This window comes from Mustela putorius, unplaced genomic scaffold (assembly GCF_011764305.1).
Source record: "Mustela putorius furo isolate JIRA1106 unplaced genomic scaffold, ASM1176430v1.1 tig00003913_pilon_pilon_pilon, whole genome shotgun sequence".
NCBI lineage: Eukaryota > Metazoa > Chordata > Mammalia > Carnivora > Mustelidae > Mustela > Mustela putorius.
In genome coordinates, this window is record NW_025422060.1 from 9,716,923 (window position 1) to 9,740,872 (window position 23,950).

Here is a 23,950-nt window from a genome sequence, read left to right on the forward strand (position 1 = left end):
AAAGTAACAGACTCTGTTGAGATCCATGTTATGGCTGCAGAATCTACACTGTGCATAACCTCTAAAAAACTACCACTAGTCATGTTTTAATGTAGTATCAAAGAAGAATACCCACAATTATCTGAAAAGGTTATTTCAATGCTCCTCCCTTTCGCAATGGCACATCTGTGCAAGACTAGAGTTTTTGCACACTTCCACCCAACCTGTCAACACACTGCAGGGCGAAGCAGACAAGAGAATTCAACTACTTTCTATTAAAGCTGGTTATGAAACAGATCGCAGACATGGGAAACGCTACCACTCTTCTCATTAAATGTTTCTGGGGAGGGGAAGGTGTTGGAAAATAGTTATTTTTCATTAAAAATAATCATTAAATATCACCACTGCTATTCAACATAGTACTAGAGGTCCTAGCCTCAGCAATAAGACAACAAAAGGAAATTAAAGGCATCCAAATCGGCAAAGAAGAAGTCAAATTATCACTCTTCGCAGATGATATGATACTATATGTGGAAAACCCAAAAGACTCCACTCCAAAACTGCTAGAACTTATACAGGAATTCAGTAAAGTGTCAGGATATAAAATCAATGCACAGAAATCAGTTGCATTTCTCTACACCAACAGCAAGACAGAAGAAAGGGAAATTAAGGAGTCAATCCCATTTACAATTGCACCCAAAACCATAAGATACCTAGGAATAAACCTAACCAAAGAGACACAGAATCTATACTCAGAAAACTATAAAGTACTCATGAAAGAAATTGAGGAAGACACAAAGAAATGGAAAAATGTTCCATGCTCCTGGATTGGAAGAATAAATATTATGAAAATGTCTATGCTACCTAAAGCAATCTACACATTTAATGCAATTCCTATCAAAGTACCATCCATCTTTTTCAAAGAAATGGAACAAATAATTCTAAAATTTATATGGAACCAGAAAAGACCTCGAATAGCTAAAGGGATATTGAAAAAGAAAGCCAACGTTGGTGGCATCACAATCCCGGACTTCAAGCTCTATTACAAAGCTGTCATCATCAAGACAGCATGGTACTGGCACAAAAACAGACACATAGATCAATGGAACAGAATAGAGAACCCAGAAATAGACTCTCAACTCTATGGTCAACTAATCTTCGACAAAGCAGGAAAGAATGTCCAATGGAAAAAAGACAGCCTCTTCAATAAATGGTGCTGGGAAAATTGGACAGCCACATGCAGAAAAATGAAATTGGACCATTTCCTTACACCACACACGAAAATAGACTCAAAATGGATGAAGGACCTCAATGTGTGAAAAGAATCCATCAAAATCCTTGAGGAGAACACAGGCAGCAACCTCTTCGACCTCAGCTGCAGCAACATCTTCCTAGGAACATCGCCAAAGGCAAGGGAAGCAAGGGCAAAAATGAACTATTGGGATTTCATCAAGATCAAAAGCTTTTGCACAGCAAAGGAAACAGTGAACAAAATCAAAAGACAACTGACAGAATGGGAGAAGATATTTGCAAACAACATATCAGATAAAGGACTAGTGTCCAAAATCTATAAAGAACTTAGCAAACTCAACACCCAAAGAACAAATAATCCAATCAAGAAATGGGCAGAGGACATGAACAGACATTTCTGCAAAGAAGACATCCAGATGGCCAACAGACACATGAAAAAGTGCTCCATATCACTCGGCATCAGGGAAATACAAATCAAAACCACGATGCGTTATCACCTCACACCAGTCAGAATGGCTAAAATCAACAAGTCAGGAAATGACAGATGCTGACGAGGATGCGGAGAAAGAGGAACCCTCCTACACTGTTGGTGGGAATGCAAGCTGGTGCAGCCACTCTGGAAAACAGCATGGAGGTTCCTCAAAATGTTGAAAATAGAACTGCCCTATGACCCAGCAATTGCACTATTGGGTATTTACCCTAAAGATACAAACGTAGCGATCCAAAGGGGCACGTGTACTCGAATGTTTATAGCAGCAATGTCCACAATAGCCAAACTATGGAAAGAACCTAGATGTTCATCAACAGATGAATGGATCAAGAAGATGTGGTATATACACACAATGGAATACTATGCAGCCATCAAAAGAAATGAAATCTTGCCATTTGCGACAACATGGATGGAACTAGAGCGTATCATGCTTAGCGAAATAAGTCAATCAGAGAAAGACAACTATCATATGATCTCCCTGATATGAGGAAGTGGTGATGCAACATGGGGGCTTAAGTGGGTAGGAGAAGAATAAATGAAACAAGATGGGATTGGGAGGGAGACAAACCATAAGTGACTCTTAATCTCACAAAACAAACTGAGGGTTGCTGGGGAGAGGGGGTTTGGGAGAAGGGGGTGGGATTATGGACATTGGGGAGGGTATGTGTTTTGGTGAGTGCTGTGAAGTGTGTAAACCTGGTGATTCACAGACCTGTACCCCTGGGGATAAAAATATATGTTTATAAAAAATAAAAAATTATATTAAAAAAAATAATCATTAAAGAGACTTACCCAAATGTCAAACAATGTCATTCATGTCACTCCTTTTGTTTCAGAAGTTATTTTCATTACAAATGGTCTTTTTGTTTAATGTAATGGGTGTACTGTTCTTTGTCATTTTTAAGTACTTCTTCATTTTTTTAAGTTTTAAGTTCTAACACAGTAAATATCAAGATACATTACAACAGAAGAAGTTATTTGGGGGTCCTCAAACACCTTTTAGCAGAGTAAAAGGGACCTGAGATAAAAAAGTTGAAGAATTCTGAGCTGTAGAATGAAGGATCTCTTTAACAAATAAGCCCATGTATTATTGTTTGCTTGTGACTGATTTCTGCCTTAAATGAGATTGCTCCAAGGCTTCTGAGAGATTCATCGTGTCTGCATTTGGTGGAATCCCTCCTCTTCTGGCCCACACTGAGTCTTTAAATAACTAGGCTTTCAAATACCTAATCTATTTCAGCATTTTATTGCCAAACACTTTCTTAAAGCAGATAGTACAAAGAAAACAGGACCTCAGAAAGCAAAGATGTAGATCTCTAAAGACAATTACCTTCTACTTACTGGTTAAACACACGTAAAACAAAACAAAAAAATTATCAAAATACATCTGGGGTAAGAACAGAGTGATTCAGATGATGGTACCTGATAACACACTGTTATCATCTGTTTTTACTTCCTCTTACCAAAATTACAAAGGCAATTCTGTGAATCCTACAGACCGAATTATACACACATACACCCTTCCAACCAAAAGCGCCCAGAACGCCACGGAAATAAGAAAACATCCACTTAGTTCCTGTTACAATGTTACTTTCTAATCAACAACAATCCAAAGCCCCAAAACTATTACAGCATTACAGACATTCCTAGTACCTCGAGAATGGTAATACTCAATGCCATTGTCTTGATCTTCATAGTTTCTACAAAGAAACAAAACAATCACACTTTAAAAAACTGGGCTGAGGGGTGCCTGGGTGGCTCAGTGGGTTAAGCCTCTGCCTTTGGCCCAGGTCATGATCCCAGGGTCCTAGGATTGAGCACCACATTGAGCTCTCTGCTCAGCAGGGAGCCTGCTTCCCCCTCTCTCTCTGCCTGCTGCTCTGCCTACTTGTGATCTCTGTCTGTCAAATTAATTAATAAAAATCTTAAATAAAAAACTGGATTGAATATAAAAAAGTCTTTCATTAGACTATATATTTATCGAGGCTGTAGAAGATGCCCATCACACTTCAACACCCAGGATAAACTGGACAAAATGAAGCACCTGCGGTCATGAGGTTAATACGCCAACTAACGAAGTAGCAGCAGTGCAGTCCATTGGGTTTTGAAAGAAGCAGGCCGGGAACCCCCGAGACCAGTTTGCAGACATCCATCGGGATGGTCTTCGGGATGAAACATGGGCCCAGCAACCAGCCCTGGGTGGACATGTGCCAGTACAGATCTTGAGCAGAAGTTTTAGATTAATCAGAAAAAGAAAGAAGGGGCTCGAGAGCAGGGTTGTACTGAAATCAAAACTTACCTGGGCAGTGAGACATGAACTATATGGTGGACAGACAAACCTCATCTCCTACCTCTCCTCTCATCCCTTCTAATAATATCCTGTCTCTGAGTGGGGACAGGACCTGAGACTCACCTCTAACCAACAGAATAGGGCAAAAGTGATGGGGTATCACCCCTAAAATTACAACTTCCTGGAGTCTCTCTCTTGCCAGCTGTGAGGTGCTGTCATGAAGTCAGTGGAACCTAATGTAACATGCAAGGGCAAAAGACCTCGGAACAAAGGGCAACTGAAGTCCCACAACTGCAAGGAAATGAATTCTGCCAATAACCTCAGTGAGCTTAGAAGCAATCCCTCCCCACCTGAGCCTCTGATGAGACCACAGCCCTGTGCACACATGGACCACAGCCTGGGAGAGCCAGAAGCACAGAAGCCAGATAAGCTGTGCCTGGATTCCTGACCCACAGAAATGGTGAGATAAGAACTGCATGTCATTTTAAGCCACTAAAATTTATGATAATTTGTTAGGCAACAATAGATAATTAGTACAAACCAGAAAGGTGAATATCCTCTCAAGAAGTTTCATCAAAGGTAAGGAGAGATAAAGAAGTAGTCAAAAGAGGAGGGCACCAGGGAAGGCATGGGTTTCATGGTGTTTGTTCTTTCTGGTTTGGTTTTGTTTTGAGATTCTAGTTATTTATTTGAGATTAACAGACAGACAGCTCAAGCGAAGGTAGAGGCAGAGGGAGTGGGAGAAGCAGACTCCCCACGGATCAGGGACCATGACATGGGTGTCCAACCCCAGAATTCCGGGATCATAACCTGAGGCAAAGGCAGGCACTTAACTGACTGAACTACTCAGGTGCCCCTCTGTTTTGCTTTTAAGATGGAAGACTTGAGTATTCACAAATCTTTTTGAGAAAGAGACACCAGAAGGGAGGTTGAAACAGAAGGTGGGAGAGAGTGGTGGTAGAGAAACTGATTTCCAGAAAGTCAGGGGGATATTTCGTGCATTATGAACAGGAAAAAAAAAAAAGGATACAGGACGGAGCAGCTGTGCAGAGGGGCAGAAGGAAGAAGAGAACATGGCCTTCACATGACTATTTTCTTAGTGGTGGGAAGATGATCTGCTGAGAGTGAAGGCCAAGTAGGAGAGATGTGGCTGACTTTAAAGCTGGAGATTTACATGTTGAGAAGGTTGGATATAGTCACTGTGGAGAGTGAGAGTTTAACTTCCTGGCAGTGCTGAGTCTCTGCTGAAGGTGGGGACCAGCATCTTACAGTGGCATCTGTGACCTGTTCTGAAGAATCTGGCAGTCCAGACCCAGTCCAGCAGGCTGCCTGGTCCACCAGGGTTGGGATGTGCCAACACAACAGGCAGAAGGGAATCTGGCATACTGAGAAGTGCACAGTAAAATGCTGGCCACAGAATCAAACAGCAGAGATGCTGCGACAGACTCTCAAGATGTAAACGGGAGTGAGGAGCTGGAAACAGGCCTGGAAGGTGAATCTCTGATGTTACCTGGGACAGTCTGTCAGATGAACTGGATAGGAAGTCCTGGCCAGGAAATGGAACCTGCGAGTTCCAGAGCAGAAGCAACTCTCAGTATTATCAAGATGTAGGACAGTGACTCGGTGACCCACTTGTTCCAGTTTAAGCACTGAAAGTCCTGCATCTGGAGAAACCGGAATGGTTCTAAAACTGAGTGTCCATTGCAGGAGAAAGGCCCAGGCCCAGGCCCAGGCCCAGGCAAAGCAGGCCTGCTGCTCCCCCACGTTGGCTGCCACTGGGATCACCTGGTGAGCTCCCAGAACTCCTGAAGCCTACAGCGAAGACTGCCACCCAGGTGCCAAAATTTTCCGTGGATGAGGAGCTGTAACTAGCGAATGATAGCACAGAGAGCAGGAGACCATGACTGTCAGGAGCCTAAAAGGACAAGAAGTCAAAGAGCAAGGATAGGCAGGGAGCCACGAGGAGCAGGGGCCCCATCCTGGGGTGTGCAAGAAGGTGTCATCTCCCAGGAGGCAGCAGCAAACTCAAAGAGCGCAGTTCACCAAGGACCAGGAGGTGAAGACTTCTGGAGGAGAAACTGGCTGATGACCAGGCAAAAGCACAGCATGTGGAAAGTGTAGAATTTAGGTCAGAAGGGGGAGCACAGAGCAGTCCTCCGAGGCAATTTGCTGGAGGCCCAGGGCTGCAGGAGCCCACAGAGCTAACTGCAGGGAGACAGGGAATGGGGTGGGAGGTGACCCCACATGGGCTGTGGGCTGGCTGGTGGCATAGTGAATGGCACCCCCAGGGCCCTGGCGTCCCAAGCACAGGTATACTTTAACACAAGGAGGCTGCTATGTTTTGTAAAGATACACATTTATCCTGAAGAAAAGAGATCAGGAATTTTCGAAGCTTCAGAATGGGCTCCTCTGGTCCTTGTCTGAAAGCCCTTTCCTCTTGGGACTCAATTCTCTGATGTCTGTTTCACAAATAATCATCTTTGTTCGATATTCAAACCTTCACCCAACCATGAGATTCTCCTCACATCTCTCACACTTCACTAATAACTTCTGTGTTTTACCCGAATCCAGAAAATCGTCACGGATTTAACAGATATAGCTGCCAATAATTCATACAGAAATAGAGTGAAGAATATATTTCTTGACAATCAAGTGCCAAAGTTATCACCATGGAATGAAGGAGAGGGTATGTGCTGCACTGTGTTGTGTTGTGTCATGGGAGTTGTGTTTTTCAGTGAGTGTGTGTATGTGTGTGTATGTGCCCAGCCAACACGTCTGTGTTAAGAGTATACCACCTGGAGATCTAAGTCGTACGGAAGTTTAGAAAGACTCAACAATAAAACACCATTTCAGCGAAAAGGTTTTAGCATTATTTATAAAAAATATATATGCAGGAAAATGTCCTCAACTCAGGAACAGCACAAGTACTTCTATTCAGTCTAAGCTTGCTCTCAAGTTCTGGGCAAGACAGAGTTCATCCAGGCCTTGGGGGAGGTACTAATCAAACAAAAAAGTCCAGTGAGCTCACAGGTGCCAGGAGATATGATGGTTACTCAATAGGTAGGGCTGGGAAGGAAACCAAGGATCCTTTGCCTCCTTCCTCACACAGCCCACAAACAAGTTCGCTCTCTCTGTTGATTGAAGGCCAGGCTTCAGGAAGGAAAGCGGAACTCGACTCTCTTGCCTCACGAGGGTACTTCTACAGTTTCCCAAGACAGCCTCAGCCCAAGCCAAAGCTCAAGCCAGAGTTCATCAATAACCAAGGCACAGACAATGGAACAAAAACCCCCCACCAACAAGGTCCATTGCCTACAAATGCAATTACCAGTAAATAAATACTTCTAAATCATTTTGTTTAGCTACAGAATGAGGATTCTTTTATAAATTAAAGCTTTCAAAAGTTAAGTCAGTATTGCTTAGGCTGGAATTTGTCTCTGCTTTCAAAATTTAACTTATATATAAATAAATATGAATGTGCCTAGGGCAGATGACAGTCCTATGTTAATTAGGGTGGCCCCTATGTTTTCTCAAATGAAAAGACACTGCAAATGCTCCTGCCCAAGAAAGACAAAAACAAATAGAAAAAAAGTGTGTGTGTGTGTGTGTGTGTGTGTGTGTGTGTGTGTGTTTGAGAGAGAGAGATCGATCCATGGGTCTATACCAACCTTACATTGTCACCAAATGTTTGTGCACACCTATCCCAGACACGAGTGTGGCAAAGTAGCAGGTAGCAAGGCAAGTCAAAGCCACTGTGAAAATTACACCACAATGAAACAGAGCATTTACATCCTTTTTCTTATAATACAGTTTCATAATAGACACCCAAGAAATCATCTTTCCTGATCCCAACCAGGGAATAAGCAGCAAATCAAATTCAGAGCATATCAGCATGTTTTGTTTTCACGCACTTGTGTTTTTTTATATCCACAACTACTAGGGAGAAGGTGAAGGCAATGAGCGAGACAATTTCAAATCAAGTGCTATTCTGCTCAAATGAAGTACTTCAAAATGCTTATCAGTTCTGTAATTTTCAATGGATGATCACATTTTTACTAGAAGCGTGTATCTTCAAAGAAACTGCATGGTTTAATCACCCAAATGTAGAAGAGAGGATGGATAAATAGATGAAGATAAAACTTACTGGATACAAAAAAGGTATTCTGAAAAGGTAAGCAAAGTACAACTCCACCAGAGTATGAGACAGATGGACATCTGAAGAAATCTTAGGGGGAAAAGTTTATGACTATAAGAGAGAGAGCCTCTTACAGAGCTCTCCCCCTGGCAAAGACATGTCCAAAACTGTAACAAGATGTGGTTTTTTTAATTTAACCTTGTATCATACAGGTCTGCTGCTCTGTTAAACCCGCAAGTTCAAGTTCAAATTCATATAGTTTAAGGACTTAGATTGTTGAATGGTCCATGGAGAGATCTCAAGGTTTATTATTACCTCAGATATACATTTTCTTGTTTATGCTTTCCTCATGATCATTCACAGCTTTGAAAAATCAACCTCTATTAAGACAAAGTTTGCCCGGGAAATTGCCCCACACTTGTCATCTGATTCAAGGCATAAGCGACAAAAGGTTATTGAGAATGAATGCTAACTCTGGATATTTGCAGGCTCTTCACTCAAGGCAACAAAAAAAAAAAAAAAAAAAAAAAAAAAAAAAACCTCAGTAAGAAGGCACCTCCCCACAGCAGTAGTGCCTTGTAGAGGGGAAGAAAAGCCTCCCAAACAAGACTTTACCACTACCACCCGCTCCCCTACCAAGAAGCTCTCTTTCTGGAACTCAAAAAAGACAAAGTTCAACTTCAAAGAGAGATGCTGTAGTAAAACCAGAAAGCAGGAAAGTTGGCATATCCATCTCTGTGTGCAAATGAATGACCTCATGAGGCATAGAAACAAGGGCAAATAATGCAAAACAAACTGTTCCAACTCTGGTACCAGTTACTGACCTTCCAGACCAATGGAACATGCTGTCTCTGGCAGCACAAGCAGAATGTGCATAAAACATCAGCTCCTCTGCTTGAAGGCAAATACCCTCTATTCCAGTTCACTGAAATCGAATTACAAAAGCAAACACTTCCACCTACAAATCAGTGTCCTGAGTGCTGTGACAATACACATATATAAACAAGTCCGTGCCTGTGCAGCATTCCCAGCACTCACACACCTAAATCATGCTCAAGTCACCTTTCCAAAGGCTTATAAATACCCCCTCCAACTATAAGAGCTTGGGCTCTAACATCAGTAAGATGTCATCGCCATACTTACAGCATAGACGCTTTAGGACAACTAAAACTTGCACTCCTAAAGATCATAATTCAGGACATTATGGTCCACTTATAAAATATGCTAGGAACTTTCTATTTGGGAGGTGTGGGAGGAAGTGTTTCATATAATGGGAAAACCACAACCAGGGGAAGAAGGGTCTTGAGCTCTGGTCCCAATTCTGTCCAAATACCTGCAATAAACTCTGGTCTGGGAAGGGCTCACCTCTCTAAATCAAAGAAGTTTCCTTCTAGGTCTAGATTGTTATTCATTTGTTAGAAAATACCAAATCTAGACACAGCCTGTGCAACTACAATTGCAGAGGCACACGCAGGGCTTATGTAGTGAGCTAACGTCAGCACTGGCCCACAGTGCACTTGCTCCTGCACCAAGCTTGACACACAAGAGTCAAACAAAAAGAACCCGAGAGGCAGTCCAGAGACAGGCTCCATGGACAACCCTAAAAACTGTTTACAAACCATGCTGCTTGGCTCAGATGTGATTCACTAGAATTCCTTCCAAGTGTATCATTGTGGACCTCATGAGTCAGTTTGCTCTTCTTGTTCCTTCTTTCTATCTGCCCTGCCCATAACATGGGAAACACTGCACACACCTCTGCCCAAATGAAAAGTGCAGTAAGACCTGGTAGACACTTAAAAGTTCAGCTCCAGTCCACCTGTGAAAAACATGGAACTCCAACAAGGTGTAGAATAACACACACACACACACACACACACATTTCACAAAATTGTAATGATACCTAATATGGCACACATTTTCTATTGTGTTTTATGTTATGAAAGTACTGTCACCCACAGTATAAAACAGAGTGAGATCCATCAAAGGATGGATGTGTATGCAAAATGTGGCATAAACATACAGTGGAATATTACTCAGCCTTTAAAAGGAAGGAAACCCTGACACCTGCTACAACATGGCTGAACCTTGATGACGTCACGCTGAGTGGAATCAGCCAGACATAGAAAGATGAATGCCATATCATTCCACTTACATGACGTACCTAAAATACTTGAATTTAGAAAAACAGAGGATAGAATGGGGGCTTCCAGGGCTGGGGGGGTAGGAAAGAATGGGGAATTAAGTGTTTTAGGACAGCATTTCCATCTGGGAAGATGAGAAAGTTCTGGAGATGAATGGTGGTGATGGTGGCATGACATTGTGATGTGTTTGATGCCACTGACCTATGCTTAAAAAATGGCTAAAACTGTTGTGTGTCAACTATATTCGCAATGAAAAAACAATTTTAAAAATGGCAAATTGTTATGTATATTTTACCACAAAAGAAAGAAAAAAAAACCCAAAACATAAAAAAAACACTGGGTTAGGAAGCAGTCCAACTGAGAAACTCCCCTAAAGATTGAAAGCCTTCTCTGCTATGTGGTATTAATGAAAATGGCACAACTGGGAAATCATACTTCCAGCAGTATTCAGGAGAATTTCGTGTGAGATAATAAAATACAGGTCTCTGCCTCTGGCTCCTGACCCAGCGTTCCTAAAAAGGAACCCTAGGAGCATCTCTCGTTCTCATAGTTGGTCTTTGACCCCATCCTGAACAGGGCTCCCGGAACCCTTGTAAATTCCTAAAGTGGTTAGAGCATTTGGCTTTCGTTCTAATGAGGCGACTATGGGGTGGGCTCCTGGATGAGAGATGGTCACCAGAAAGACCAAGCCATGATTAGAAGCCTGGCAATTTTCAGCCCCACCCCTCACTTCTTAGAAAGTTAATAATTGATCATGCCTCTATGAGAAAACCTCCATAAAAATCCCCAGCACACAGAGACAGAAGCTCCTGCACTCAGGACCCTCCCAGACCTTGCCCTATATATTTCTTCATCTGGGTTGTCATCTGCATCCTTCACCATATCCTTCAATCAACTGGCAAAAACTGTTTGCCCAAGTTCTGTGAGTCATTCTAACAAGTGATCAAATCCAAGGATGAGAGGTCAAGGGTACCGCTAGGACAGGAGTTGGGGGCAGCGTGAGAACCTGCTGGTGTCTAAAGCAGGGAGCTTTAGACATGAGACTACATCCATGTAGAGAGTATCAGAATTGAGTTAAATTACAGGGCACCCAGCTGGTGTCACCGAGAAATACTTGGTAGGGACAAACCCCATAGGCCTGGTATCAAAGGTATTGAGCACCAGTAGGGCATCAGAAGAAAGAAGAACCAAAGCAGGAGAGGCTGGGCTCTTTTTCTAAAACAGCTAGAATCCTAACACTTTATTCCACTTACACTATTAAACCTGAGTTTCTCCTAACTATAAAAGAGGAATAAGGATGTTTACTACTAAATTAAAGAGTCAAGATGCTTAAAAAAAAATAAAGTTTGTTATGAAAAGTTGAGAACACTAAGAACACTATGAAAATTTAGTTAAGAATAGAAATTATAATATCACTGAATAGAGAAAGGGTACTTTATTAGACTAAATCTTCCCAAAGTATTTTGAGATTAATAGTATGTCACTTCTATTAAAAAGCAGGAAAAAGAATAAACACCGATTTCAAGTTCAAAAGGAGTATAATCATTGCAAGGCTTTTTTTGATCAAAAGATTGTTTCTTTTTAAAAGCTCCTTTTATTTCAAAGACACACTGATTACCATCACAGTGTTTACCCTTGCTTTTTAAGTTGAGAGCTGAGGATTTCAGCTCTCAAAAATGGTAGGAGGCATCTTGTTCTCTTACCCTAATTTCACATCCAGTGTCCTCAAATGCCACACCCTTTATACTCAGATCTATACAACTACATTTATAACACAACACATGTCCACAGAGGGAACTCTGGATAAGTAGCCCCCTGTTTTTTCCACAAATGTAAATAAACATATGTATTTATAATCCACAGTTTTCTATTCACATATGACTCCAAGATTAAAGCCTTTTTTCCCCTCCAAATAAGCATTTTTGGGTGACTAATATTTTGATAGATGCATTGGGCCATGAGATACAATGAGTTAAACAAGTTTTATTAAAGGTACTATCATTAATACTCAAGAATGGTGGCTCCTTTCCTGAGTTCTTCTCAAGTGAACCGGTCCTGTTTTTACATTTAAATAAGGCTTCATAGGGCTCTCCATCTTTAGGCCAAGGGCACATACATACAAAGCCCTCTTCTGATCAGGAAAGTTCAATAAGCAAAATGGTACCAAGTTCACTTCCAACAGAAGGAGCAACTACCTTGTATAACATTTGTTTGTTAACCTTGAGTACAGGCCTTAACTAGATATAAACTCCCCACAGGTAAATATCCTGTGTACTTATCTGTGCCCAGGATACTGGGTCTTCCATTAGGAGTTTAATAAACGTAAGTTAAATTAACACACTCCACAAACAATCCATTTTTACTCATCTCTTCCTATTTTGCCAAATCTAAGTGATTTTTCTCAAGGTTAGAAATATACAGAAGAAAAAAAATCTAGAATAAACAAGTTCTTCACTAAGATGATTACACATTTCCTTTGGAGATTCTGAACAAATACCACCAGTTTATAAATATGACTGGTCTTTACTTGAAGGAAAAGACTCCACCTCAAACATAACAAGAGAGGGGATCTTGCCAAAATGTTCACTTTTTGGTCCATGCTACAAATAATAGGGTTCTTCATTTCGAATCAATATCCCATTGTCAGGAAGCAACGAAGGGCCATTGATACGGCAAGAAAACACAAATTGCACCTCAGTCACCAGAACCAAGTACTGGAAATTCCCACTGAGCACAAGACAAACATGACCATCTTAGAAGAGGTTCAAATGAGGGAGGGGCAAATTGCCAAATCAGTGAGGATAACTCACATTGACAGAATCACACGATAACTCCAAGAATACAGGAATTTAATTCACCTGTGATTTATCACCATCCTAGGTGCCTCTCCCAGTCACACGCTCCACAAAGGTGAAGATATTTTTCCTCAGATGGTGTTAAAAAGGACAACCTCGTTCACAAATTTTAGGACTTTACCAAAATTATACCAAAGCAAACACAACCATACAAAAAACACATTCACTTTCTATTAATTTCTATTAGGCATCTCAGAAAAACACTTGTACCAAACACCAGGCAAAACCTCACTCTTTATATTATGCATAAAGCTCAAGTCAGTAAACAAATTGATTTTCTAAGAGGGAAGATATTTCCTTAATTGCTTATGAAATCGTTACCAATTTGATACACCAATTTTGAAAACTAATTTAATAGGATGTACGCTTCTCAAAAGTGGGTTCTGCTATTAAGCATCACTTATAAACAGCCACCGCGACTAGTGTAAATCTTCGAACACACAAGACACAAAGTTACTGAATAACAGGATTCAAGTCCTTTGGAAACAGCAATGCTTAAGAAATCATATTTTAACATTCAGAAGCCAGTTACCTGTTTTCCCTATCACAGTGCATATTCCTTTTAAAGCCTTCCTAACTGCAAAGTAGCCAGGATCTTGCAACTGGAATAAACCAGATAAAACCAGGGAGAAATTCACCTCAAAACCCTACTCTGATTATTTACAAGTTCCTACCTCCCTACCTAGCTGGTCACGGCCCTAAAATTGCTTCCCTGAGCTTATCAGCCAAAGAAATGGAAACTACCTAAGCAAGCACAGAAATTTCGGTCAGCAGCATTGCACGGAGTGAAAATCAGACCCAAGTTGGCTACTCAGTACCTCTCATTAGGAGGTAAGACGTGGGTAAAATTGTTTTGGCATTCCCTAGTTCCTTCCAGAAACATGGGGGTACCTCAAAATAAATCCTCCATGCAACTAAATCCATAGAATTTAAAAGTTAAGGCCACACTACAGAAGAAACAGTAAAGTATGAACCACGAACAGCAGTGTCAACAATATCCCTCATTCATTTACCCACAAAAAAAAAAAAGAAAGAAAGAAAGAAAGAAAGAAAAAAGCACATGAAACACATGGCTATTTTCTATTTAAAAAAAAAAAAAAAACAAAACAAAACACAAGCTGTTAAAGGCCAAAGGCATAGGATTATGCCTGGCCTTTAATTCACTGGCCTTTAATTCATTTTAATTTACCGAGAGGAAATGCTAACGTGATCCTCATACTTGGCCTCCCATGATCCTGACTTCATACCAAGATGAAACTTAATGTATTCTGCAGAATTCTCCTCCCAAATATTTCCTTCCTTGCTGAGAAGACAAATGACTCAGTTATACTCAGTGATTAAAACCTGAGGACCTCTTATCCTGCATTGCTTGGACAGTATGAGACGGTCTCGAAGGCCTTGCATCCAGTGGAAGGACACCTGGGGTTACAGCAAACCAAGAACAAAGCAGAGTCTCTGTTGCTGGAAACACTCAAGGTTCACAGACTGTAAGTTCTACTGGTAGTGCAAGGGGAGGGGGAAGATAGGCAAGAAAAAACGAGCCTACGAGGTTATCTGCCAGGTCTGGTGATGTTAGAAAGACAAATAAAGCAGGGTAAGAGAGTGCAGAAGGTCAGGGAGCTGATTTTAAAAGGGGCGACAGAGAGGCCTGTGAATATTTGAGATGGACTTTCCAGAGAGTGGATCTGGAGAGCCCCACAGACCCTGGCCAAGCTTGTGCTTGGCTTGTTGAGGAAAAACAGAAAAAAGGCCAGTGTGGCTGGAGCACGGGAAAGACGAAAGTGGCTGGAAACTAGGTCAGGGAGGTGGCAGGGGCCAGACCAGCTTCGGATTGCACTTGAAGAAATGGCTGATTCAGGCATCAGGGTCCTACGCCACCGAATGCAGTGGAAATCAACTAGCCGAAGCTTAAAGCGATGCCCTGTCCCAGCCTTATAAGGACATAGGGAGAGCTCCAGGGACCATCTCACTGTGGCTTCACCTGTGGGTGTCCACACCAGCGGGAGCCCGGTTCCCGGGAGCAGACACAGAGTAGGGCGCTCAGGATTAATGCTGGAGACCGTATAGGCTCCTGGCTTGGGTGGAGAGTTTCAGAGCGGGCATCCTCTCTACATGCTCTACGGGACAACAGCCAGAACCCCACCTTATGGGGCATTAGAATAAAACTCAGTCCTTGGTCATAAAGTACATCATCATCCACCTGCATCCCAAAGAGCTGGGATTTTCTGGGATACTCCCAACCTCAAACACTCTTCCCCGTCACCCCCAGAAAAGCATGCCTTGTCTCAAGACCATCTACTCTGGTCAAGATGACAGAACAGGCAGTGGCCCTACCTGGAGGACACCAGAATGTTGAGGTGTGCATTATTAACATATCCATGTCTTCTCACATTTGCCTGAGTGCTTACTACATGCACTGGTTTTATTTCTGTGCAAATCTGTCAAGTGTATAATATTATTATCCCTACTTTACGACAAAGCTAACACACTAAAGACACAGAGGGTGGGCCCAAGCAGTCTGATCCCAGAGTGGGGGGGCAAATCTTACACTGCTTCTCTCGAAGAAACTATATCACGAAAAATTACTCATTGGGCGAAAGCTACCCAGGGAGAGAGGGGAGGAGGTATCCTTTTCCATTCAGCTAAAAAAGACAGTCCCTATCTTATTTAAGATCCAGAGTCAGGACTCTTTAGGGAGATCTTTGCGACCCACAGCGAAACAAACTACAGAGAAACAATCTACTGCTCACTAATGACAAGTAACACGAAATGCAGAACCACAGTACGGACCACAGGCCTCCGAGAGCAGGAAGCACGCTCACCTTCCTGGGCACGCGGCCTCCCACCCACAAGCTTGTTGTGTAGCTCTCCGCTTATTTCTTTTCACAAGGGGGCCCGGAAGTTGGGGCCTGACATATCACCCCACCCCGAATCACAAAGCTAGGGTAAGCGGGGGATGGGTGAAGAAGGAACCGCTCAGCCCAGCCAACCAGCACACTCAGTTGCCAACACCAGCTGCCATGAAGGAGGGGGAGATTCATAATGGAAGCAAGCAACCGAAGCAAAGGGAAGGCAAACACAGAGAAACCAATCATTCCCTCATTCGGAGGGTCATCTACCTGTGTTTCCACGTGGTTGGGACCCTCCAGGCCACTTCTTGAGATCCGGGGCCTGGGGACACAGCCTAAAGTAGGGGCAGTGCTTTCCCCTAAAAAGATCTGTGGAGGTGTTGGTGTTGGTGGTGGTGTTGGGGTTGTTGGGGGTGTTAGAGGTGGGTTTCAAGGCAAGTCCCTAGAAGAGACAGTTTTAAGTTCAGGAAATAGGGGACTAAAATGATACAAAACTGAATGTAAACAGACGCCTTTGAAAAGGAACTCATGCAGATCTCAAATGACACACAGTGAGTCTGAAACAGGCTGAACAATGAGGCTGCTCGCTCTCTGTGGGCTTTATGAACGGCAGGACTGAAGCCAGCCCAGCCTCCACACTGTCTGAACCCCATCCATTGGTCGACCGGAGTGGCAGCAGAACGCAGGAAGAACCACTCTGGAGGCCAAGACCTCCATCCTCAGAGTTTCAGACAGAAAAATGTAACCCAAGATCAAGAGGCCACAGAGAACCCAAAGGAGGAGAAGCACTTCCCTGCGGGGGAGGAGGACGTGCAGGTGAGTTCTGCTGTCTCATCCCAGGGCGCCCAAGGGCATGGAGCCTTTCACTCCACTTCATCATAAACATAGCCGTCTCCGGACAGGACAGTCGGTTGTGTGAGGTGGGCGTCCCCATCTCCTGGTGATCGTAGGACTTCAAAGAAGAACATCAGCTCTTCTTCCGGGGAATGAAGCTAGCACCAGAAGGGAAGCTCCCCACGCCAAGGGGAACAGGACACACACACAGGGTGCATTACCAAGAGCACCAAGATGGCACCAAGATGGGACCAAGTGGGTCCTGCTTCTCCCACCCACTCCCAACACTGCCTCACACCCCAACTGCCAGGCATTCAAGGCTTCCCAAAGCCCTTTTCATCAGGCCGACTAGTAAAAGAAGGCCAAGTGTCCTCTCCGTCCTCTTCCTCCTTTCCGCCTCTCACTAGTCCTGCCATGGCCTTAGGTGGAGCTTACGCCCTGCAGGGAGCCCCAGGGAAAGCACCGCCCCCTGAAGAGGTCCAGGCAAGGGGCCACAAATAGGGGACTGCCAGGTGTGACGGTATTTGAGGGTGGAGAACTAGGGGATCATGGCCAAAACCAAGAGTCTCTGAAAACATACGCCCAGAGAGAAAAGAACACTGAAAAACACAATGCAGAATGTTCTTCAGAACCCAAATAATAAGCAGGCCAAGAGATGGTAGCCAAGCTCCCCTCATTCAGGCAGGAAGCCTGGGACTTCCCAGAGAACCCCATGTCAGTCAAATCTTTAATCAAGGATCTTTATTCAAACACCCAAGAAACAGGTATCTGCAACCAGGGGTATGTACCTAGAAAAGCTAAATTATTTGTCAGTGATACCAGGTCCCTGTGGAGTCTAGATGAAGGTCCTACTATTAATTACACATAACACAAAAGACACAAACCAAGCTTATCCCAGACTAAACAGAAGGTATATCATCCCCATGCGTGAGGTCCTTGCTGGGCTGCTCTCTTGCCATTAACCATGGACCCTGGAAGACTCAGTCCATCCCTACATTTACAGGAGCCCATGACCCACAAATGAATCGGGTAAGAACCCTTACTTACTTGCCATCACTGCAACTCCAGGCTCCTGGTGACCTACCGACCTGATTTTCTCCTCTGGCTGAGATTCCTGACTCACTCATCATATCCTCCTTACTTCTGCTTCCAAACAGGACCACTGAAATCCGACCTTCTCTGTAGAACATGTCCCTGTTTCTAAGAACCTTGCCTATCCACATATTTTAAACCTCTGTTCACACTGGCCATTGGTATGGGCTGCCTGTTTACATCTCCCCAGCATTCTTAAATTGAAGCCTTATTAATGCCCAATGTGATGGGAAGTGGGGCCTTTGGGAGGTGATTAGGTCACAAGGGTAGAGCCCTCATGAATGGGATTAGTGCCCCTAGAAGAAGCGACACAAGAGAGCTGACGTCTCTCTCCGCCATGTGAGGACACAGCAAGACCACCATCTACAAATCACGAAGACAGCCCCCACCAGACACCAACTCTGTCAACTCCTTGATCTTGGACTTCCAGCCTCTAGAACTGTGAGAAATAAATGTCCATTGTATATGCCACCCAGCCTATGGTATTTGGGGTAGCCCCTGGGCTAAGATGTCCATATCCATTCTGTGAGGTCCAGTGCCCTCTCTTCCTCTCTCCCACTGGGCCCCAGAGCCCCAGCTTTGGCCCCTCATCCAGAGCTTCCTAACCAATGCCTCTCTTCTACCATTTGTAAAACTGGCTCAGCACTTCAGGAACAGATGGACCACAGGACAAGACACGTGAAGTGGGCACTCATCCCAAACTTTAGGCAGACTCTAACTGCATCCAGTGAAGGTGAACAATTTTATTCCACTGGGTGAGTGAAAACAATCATATACAATGTCACATCCAGACACCAAAGTGGGAGGGGGCTTGAAAAGGAACAACACTAACATTTGTTAACACCTACACACCAGGCATGGTGTCCAGGGCTTTACCTGCATTACCTGCTTAATATTCACATCTCAGAGATGAGAAAACTGGAGCTCACAGAGGTAAAAGAACTTTCTACCCACCACGAGGGCTACCTAAAATAAGTGCACGTTCTTTCAAGTGTGCCAGCATTGGAATAAGTGACAGCCAATGCTTTAAAAAGCCTTGCGGGGAATGGTAATGTGGAAAGCATCCTTCCACAACCATGGAAAAAACTCACACACTTGTTCTTAGAGAACTATGTGCTCATATAATTGTTTACAAAAATACATTCTTATGTATTTATTTATTTGGAAAGAAATCACATATGCATTCTTTGTAGGAAGCTGCTTGCACTAAAAGTCAAAGTGTGAACAGATGACAGCAAAGATAGTTCTCACACGTTCAAATGAACCCCTAAGCTTTCGTTGGTGTTATAAGTCAACTACTTTTAAGGTTTTAAAGACTTTATATTAGTATGAACAAGAACCAAGAATGTACACATGCAAAAAAAAAAAAAGGCAGTTTTTAGGATGACAGAATGATGTGCATTGCTTTTTCTCTAACATTATTCTTTTTCTGCAGTGAAACTGTCACCATCATCCCTGTAACTCAGAAGTTTTGATTTTGGGGTTTGTTTATATGTTGCTGTGGCAGCCACCACTAGGACACAGAGAAGGCAGAGTGAGGGCAAAGGAACCCGTACTGAATTAGGGATGGAGGGAAGAAAACTCTAGTCCTACACATGCAGCAAGGCGCTGGGAGACGCTGGTCTAGTCAGCACTCCCGAGCATCGGCTTCCCTGGGAGAGCTCCACACTGGAGGCCTCACCCCCACCCCACCGTCACTCTGTGACAGCACAGGCTCGGGACTGCAGCAACACTCTCCCGAGAAACAGCGGGTGTGTATTTAAAGGAGATTATCAAGTGACTCATCCGTGAGTAAAAACTCAGTTTATTTCCATTTAAAGAGTCGTGTTCATTGACATAAGGTTTGTAGAGGGAACATCTAACGTTTTACACTTACTCTAAAGAGGCAATAAATAGGAGTGTATGAAGCTCATCAGCTATGTGCTGGGGCTCGTGGAGATGCACATGGATGCAGCATGTTCCAGACTCTCTTTATGAGCTGTTTTGTTTCTACCGCAAATGGAAAAAGGAAAAAAAAAAAAATCAAAAACCAGTCTTGGTAGAACCAATCACTACAGATTTCAGCTATACAAATCAAACAGGAAGCTCATGAAAAATGCAATTTAGAAGCATTTCAATCAAACAAAACTAAACCAAAAAAAAAAAAAAAAAGACCTAGTTTGGGCATCTTTAGGGACAGCTGCAAAGCTGACTATGTTTTTGTTTTACCACAAATTGTTTAAAGTCCCCAACAGAGCAGAATACAAGAGACACCCAAGTGGACACTTCCTGGACATTCCCAGGGTCTCCACATTTCCCCTCCCTGTGTACTCCCTTGACCCAGACTGGCCTAATAAATGCCTCCGTGGCACCCAAACCACACTCTGGGGACAGCATGGACAGAGAAAAAGGGAAGTCTTCCAGTCCTAAGAAGAAAGAGGCTAACGCTCAGAAAACCAGTATCTCCCACTTCCAGAGGGCTGACGACTCACCCACACTGCCCTCCGCCCGCCACCCCTTGCCCCCCGGCTCCCACAAGACTGGCCCTTGATGACATCTGTGCTATAGGACTCCCAGGGTGTGACTGAAGGAAAAGAGAAATAGACAGGAGGAGCAGACAAGGACGAGGAGCGCATCCCAGAAACTTCTGCTTCCCAGACCCCACCACCAGACAGTGCCTCGGGCATGTTTCCCAGTAATTAAAGGATGAGGGGCAATTTGTTTTAAGTAGTGATCAAAGGAATTATGTCTTTCAAGCTTTGGCTGGGCACAAGGTATTTAGCAAAAGAAAAAGACCATCTGTTCAAACTTACCTAGATGTCTCTCTTTTAAGAGTCCTGAACCATCTATCATCTAAGAGCTCAACATGCTAAGAAGCCAAGTAGAATTACTTGTTAAATAAGCAAATTAATTATTTAAATACTTCTTATGGTGAGTGTTTCATTTTCCATTTCCAAATTTATTGTAATTTACAATAAATAAATGTACAATAAATTTACAATAAATAAAAAACAGATTTTTAATATAGATTTTTAGAGTATATGGAAGGTCCTAGAATGGCCATCTTTATGGGCCATAAGGAACAGGGCATCCCTTTAGTAAAGAATAACAAAGTTTAAAAAATAATAAAATGGAAGGAAGGAGGAAAAGAAAGAAGGGGTGAAGAGAAAGGCAGCGCTAAATATTTCTTTTGCTAAATACCTTGTGCCCAGCCAAAGCTTGAAAGACATAATTCCTTTGATCACTACTTAAAACAAATTGCCCCTCATCCTTTAATTACTGGGAAAGGTGGACAAGCACATGTTCTCTGTAGCAAACATGAATTCTGTATGACCTTGGATTAGTTATTGGAGGTCTCTATAAACCAGTGTCCTCTTTGGTAAAATATAGTCATGTGACCATCTGAAGATCAAAAAAATAACACACATAAAGCATTTACACGTGCACAAGAAAAACAATAAGTATTTGTGACCCACATTCTGGACCAAGTTCAGTTCCAACTCCACCAGTGATTAGCATGTGGTCTGAGCCCAGCTAGCTGCCAGGTCTGAGTGTCTGATTATTCACTAAAAAATAAGGATTCTGGGTTAGCTGACCTCTGGATCTCTGTGGCTTCTCCAAGCTTAGACCCTCTCTGACAACATGATACGGTTTACAATTTCAAACACCTTAAGGCTTCTAGTACTCACACCTTTCTTCTAGGATTTATTGGTCAGAGCCATGATTTGATACCAAGTGTGTGCTCACAAACACAACTGCTCATCATAAAACTGTGCTTAAGGGAATCCTAGAACCTGTTTTGTGATGACCCCTCTCACAAGTGGTTTCCAGGAACACACGGTGGCAAAAGAAAGGCCTGCCTGTGAGAAGAGGAATCCATATATTTCCATTGCAGTGGCTTTCAAAGATTGAGGCTGTCCCTAAATCAGGATGCTGGTGTAGTATGTCCTCATGCGGTTTGGCAGGGAAGGAGCATATGGAAATTAAATTCATTTACTATAACCACCCTTCTTTATAAAAGGAGCCCTCAACTACTTCCTGCTGGAAACACTACAAGAATCTATCCTTTCTGAGCTACACAATCAAGTCAAAAAGCTGCTACTAAAGGTCCCTTGCTCCTAGATCCCGGCAGAACAGAAACTATTTCAGATTGATCATTCTCCTCCCATTGTTTTAAACTCATCAGTGACACCTTTTCTAAGGAAAGATGGAGCTTTAATGTCCTTACTTACGTGTCAGATTTAAAATGATTATTGACAAAGATCATCTGTCATGGTGTGCCCCATCACACCGGATTCCAGCTCATAAACCCACGTCACAATCTCCTAATTTAGGTGGTGGCGAGGCACCCAAGTTATGTAAACAACAGGAGAGAATTTAATGCTGCTGCTAAGCCAGACTTACAGTAAAATTAATCCAGTGCAGTATCAGTCATAAAAGATTGTGCAAATGGTAATTAGCTCTAATGATAGGAAGCATTTGCAACACCTGGAGAAAGCCAGACCAATCCTGACTTCTCTACTAACACTCTAGATGTCCCTAAGCTGCATCAGCGTCGCTGGTTTTCCCCAACCCCTGGCCAGTTTAAACTTCACCTCACTCTCACTAACCATACTCATGAAGAAAGAAGAATCACCAATCTCTCATGAGACCTTCAGTCTGGGTAATAGTGCTCAGGGGACACCAACAGACATTAGGGGAAGGAGGGTGAGGAAATTCACAATAAAAGGCTCAAACGGTCGCACCGTGAACTTGGAGGAGAGTTGCCTCTATATTACCGCAAGGGAGACACCCAGACCTTTGCCTCAGATGATGCAAGGTGAAGTACACACCACCACCAACAGAATGATCTCACCCAAACAGCTGGATGTGAAGCTAATCGAGCTTTAGGGCTAACTTCCAGTGTACAGACGTTCAGAGACTAGTGGAACAGGTTTACACTATCTGCCAAGTCCAGAAGGTGGGCCACTCTCCAAGACAACTGACCTGATTCTTCCACAAATTAACAGCTCTAGGAAAAGGATGGGGAAGAAGAGCTAATCCAGAGTTAAAAGGGTTCAGGAAGCGTAACAATCAGATGGTAAGTATGGGCTCTGTTCCGATGCCAGTCTGAAGAAACCGCATGGGAGTGAAGTCAATGGTGGGGGTGGGGAGATGGGAGTTCTACAGATCCCTGCCCTCTGCCAGACCTCGCTGGCCAATGTTCTGGAACCTCGCCTTCAGCCACCCCACAACGAAAGGGCAGGGCCCATCAGTAGAAACTGGGGTCCGGATGGCTGGGCCCCACCCAAGCCCTACCCAGAAAGGGGAAACTCTCAGGTAAGAAGACTCAGAAGAGGGGCGCCTGGGTGGCTCAGTGGTTTGGCTGCTGCCTTTGGCTCGGGTCATGATCTCAGGGTCCTGGGATCGAGCCCCGCATCGGGCTCCCTGCTCCGCAGGAAGCCTGCTTCCCTCTCTCTCTCTCTCTCTCTCTCTCTGCCTGCCTCTCTGCCTACTTGTGATCTCTGTCTGTCAAATAAATAAATAAAATCTTAAAAAAAAAAGAAGACTCAGAAGATTCACAGCTGGTATAAGAAAGAAACAGATAGCTGCTGGGGAGACCGAGAGAGGAAATCTACAGGTTCCTCTGTTAACAATTTTTGCCGACAGGTTTCCAGCAGCCCCCAGCTTCATCTGAAACCCATTCATGCAAAAAGCATAAAAATCGCTGGCATCCGAAGCAAGCAAGTTACGTGTGCAACAGGGGGAAAGAGTCAAGCAACACCCAAGTGGCAACTTTGCTTTTGCCTTCTCGAGCGACGCTCCACCTCCTGCCTTTATTCCCTGGAGAATTTGGTTGTGTTTCCTTTTGTTTCCGGTCTTTCTTTTTTTTAAATATATCTAATGGAGGTAATAATGTACACAATGTAAAGGGCACACAACCACACGAACAGCGTCCATCACTTTTCGCTCCCTGCCATTTTAATTTGATTTGATTTGTCTTTCCAGTCTGACAGCCCCACTCCTCAAGGCGAGTAGGGCCAGTCAGAAGCACACCTGGAATGGAAAAAGGAACAGG

General features: G+C 43.4%; 1 protein-coding gene across 4 annotated transcripts in view; it reads right to left on the reverse strand.

The window, feature by feature from the left end:
• Positions 1-23,950, reverse strand: part of FAM107B (family with sequence similarity 107 member B) — a 75,375-nt gene that overhangs the window by 41,110 nt on the left and 10,315 nt on the right. The window contains exon 1 of one of the 4 annotated variants that reach the window (XM_045069173.1): positions 19,790-19,890. The exons of the other annotated variants lie outside the window; for them this stretch is intronic. The gene's annotated coding sequence lies outside the window, so the exon portion shown is untranslated. Of the gene's footprint in view, positions 1-19,789; positions 19,891-23,950 lie in introns of those variants that run through there. 4 annotated transcript variants of the gene reach the window in all.